The sequence below is a fragment of the Alligator sinensis genome, unplaced genomic scaffold (genome assembly GCF_000455745.1).
Source record: "Alligator sinensis unplaced genomic scaffold, ASM45574v1 scaffold620_1, whole genome shotgun sequence".
NCBI classification, from domain to species: domain Eukaryota; kingdom Metazoa; phylum Chordata; order Crocodylia; family Alligatoridae; genus Alligator; species Alligator sinensis.
The window spans coordinates 371146-374720 of record NW_005842260.1 but is presented as its reverse complement, the minus strand read 5'-3'; positions in this window follow the sequence as shown (position 1 = coordinate 374720).

The following is a 3575-nucleotide window of genomic DNA, read 5'->3' as shown; positions in this document are numbered from 1 at the left end:
TGCTGAAGATGTTCTACTTTTTATAAACCAATTCAAGATTTATTGTACTAGAAAAAAAGTAAGCATTCAAGAATGAGTACGATTCTCTAGCCTGGTAGTTAGGTTACTCACCAGGGGGAAGACCTGGGTTCTCTTCCTTGACTGAGGTACTGTTTATACATTTTATCTAGTTCTTGTTGCATACAGAAATCAGATTTTAAAATATTAGCAAGAGTTTCTGGAAACAAGAATCAATGCTTTTTCATAAGAGAAGTCACCTTATGATTTATAATGCATCTCATATCTGATAAGGATGGTCTGTGAGAGGGTAACTGGTTTCTCTGAGGAAACAGGAATTTAATACAAGAACACCAAACAGGATGTGAACTATGAGCCTCAGTAAGGACTGCTCACTACTAAACAGTGACATTAAATATTTAATCCATGTATTTAAATAAAGTAGCACGATTTATTATTTTTATCTTCACAAAGGAAAATCCACACAACTTCATTATTTTATAACTGTAGTTTGATGCACAGACACACATGCTCTCCTGCTTGAGAACTCTGCTCAGTGCAAATGGCATTCAGATGCATGCTTTGGGTCTTCTGAAAAAGGGACAACCAGACTTCGCTGACAAACTACTGATGAAGTAGCCTTACGGTTCAGTCTAACAGACTGGTGGTATGTGTGTGTCAAATTGTGACCTCCATCTTGTTTTGTTAATACCATTTCTTTTCAGGGGCACTTTATGTATTATACCCTTCATTCTGGAGTGCAACCTTCACATCATAGTGAAGGCTGTGTTATGGACTGGAACATCCATCCTGCAGTCAGAGCTTGACACATAAGTGAATGGCAATATGACTTGCATGATGAAATCTAGAGCTACCAGCTTTGATTGTCTCAACTTGCAGCCCGCAAAACAACAAATTCAACACAAAAACTTGACTAGACACAAAGATTGCTCAGCTTGGCACATTTAATGAGGCATTACTTCTTTGTTTAAAAACGGAGATGTAAGAAAAAAAAGAAAAGAAAGAAAAAGAAAGAAAGAGGCATGAAGTACACGGGAAGCAGACTCAGGATTTTTGCTTTTTTTTTTCCAAAGCTTTGTAATTCTCTATTGCCTTTTAAATTTAGCAAAGAACACAACAATCCTGGAATGAGGACAAGAGATTTGTTTTCTTTATTGCAGTCACACCGGTCCAGATTCTGTTTCATCTATCTTAACCTTAAGATTGTCACAAAAAACAGTAAAGAGGAAGACCACTAATACACATTGGGCATCATCTATTTTTCATGAACTCAGGATGGAATAGGATCAGATTTTAGATGCCTAATTGGTAGAATAAGATCTGGTCCAAGGTCTGCACCAGGAAGCCTGCCTTAAAAAACAGCCAGTCATTTCTACCCACCTAACTTAGAAACATGTGAGAAGGAGCAATTGGGTTCACTGAAAATAGATTGGTTTCCTCTCCTAAAAGGGGCTGGACCAGGCTGCAGCATTAATAGCTGCAGAGATTTGAGATCCAGTTCAACACTCCCTATACAGACAATGTCTCTACATGTGCAATTAATGCGTCTGAATTTTCTGCACAGAAAATTCAGGTGCATGTAACCATGCTTCCACACACCTCTGAACACGTACCCATATCTACAACTACTAGGAAATAGCACATTAGATTCAACTAGTGTGCAGTAATTGCTGCACACGAGCAGAAAGTGTAGACATACCCAGAGGGTAGCAGAAATGGTTGACACTGATTGGCTTGATTTAATAGATTGTTTTAGGAGGATAGTTCCTACTCACAAGACACTTCTCTGCTGGTCATCCGAATCTAGTTCATATCCCCTTTTCTTCTCCCAGTGCCACAAAGGGTCAGATTTCAAGAAAATCAAGTCTACAGTCTCATTTGAAAACACACTTCACACGAGTTTTAAAATAGAAATACATCAATGTAAGAGTATAGCACTACTTTTATGACTAAATATCTAGGGGGGGGGGGGCAGGAGAGTCCTTTCCTCTTCCTTCTCCGCCCTCCTCTTTTTTAAAAAACAGCATTTTCACATTATCCTGTGAACTCATTAGATTTCTTTTTTCAAAGACAGCCACTAGTCTTTTTTCCTACATAGCATGTGCTCTTGTTTACCTTCTTTCTTACGCAGCAGTAAGCCAACAAACAAGGTAGGCCCCAGTTTTTCTCCAAGGGAAAAAAAGGGAAATATGCCTCTAACGAGAGGTAGACACTTGTCTTAGTGCCAAGAAAAAGTGTTCATGCACCATTAAACAGAAGGTGTATTCCTGTCTCACTGGTTTTTTTGTTTGTTGCCTCAGATTGTTAAGCGGAGCAAGGGCACTCTTGTCTCCAAGCACCTGCATTTAATTGCAGCTTATTGCATTCCCCACAGGGAGGATGGAACAGCTGGCCAAGAAACACTGTACTGATGCAAGAGAAGAAAAGATTTTCTACTAGGGGAAAAGAAAGAGAAAGAGGGAGAGGGGCACACAAAAAAGGTCTCTCTTTTCTCTTTCAAAATGAAGCAAAGGCAGTGGCCAAACTAAAGTACTAGTCACACTTACTTTTGTTCTGTTTTGATTTAGCTTTACTCAAGCAGGTTTATCTGATATGTTATGGACAGTTTAATCTGAAAATAAAAGATTAAAACCTCACCTTATGGGGAGGGAAAGAAGTAATGAAACATTACAGTAAGAACTACTGAACTTCCAGCCTTCTTTGTATTCATTTGTTGAAAGACTGCACACTCACTCCTGTCTGCAAGGCAGTATATACATTTCAATGCATGCCACTCTATAAGACTAAATATATAGTCTACTTCAGAAATAGTTTGCACAGAACATGCACTAAAAATGTAGTAAAGAAGTGATGAATTAACTGTTTTTATCCTGACACTTCTACATAGATTCGTTGACTATTTTTCAAAAGGTATGCAGTGTAACTATGGGGCAGCATTCACATTTTTTGTCTCCATAATAATTGTTTTCAATTTTTGAATCTTTCTAGATTTTATTTCGGTCAAAAGAACTGCAAATAGAGCATTAAAAATAACTCTGTGCACACCAAAATTTCCTCTTTTCTTTTCTTGTTGGAGTTTCTATATTTGTTTTGTAAGAAAACTCATCAGGGAGAATGCCACAGGCCCTGCTTGAGAATAGGCAATGCCTAAACTCCACAACAGCTCCATTCTGAATATTAACATTTCATCAACTAACTTTTGTTCATTATTTGCATTTTAAATCTAAGTCAATGTAGTTCATCTTTTCTCCCAAGTTAGGTAGTTACTGGCCGCATCTACATGAGATGCTGACTGTGCAGTAGCCTGAGACTACTGCGCAGTAGTGTTGTGTGGCAGAAAGCATGATGTGACACTACTGCACAGTAGTCTTGGGCTGCTGTGTAATCAGTGTCATGAAAAAAAACAACATTTGTTGGCACTACTGCACAGTAACAGGTTTCTGTGCTGTCATTTAGTAATGACTGCACAGTAGCGATTGTGCGCTTCAACCTGCTGGATCTCTGGCATGTTGCAGGATGAAAAGGTATGTGTATAAATGGCCTAAATAGTCCAGGGG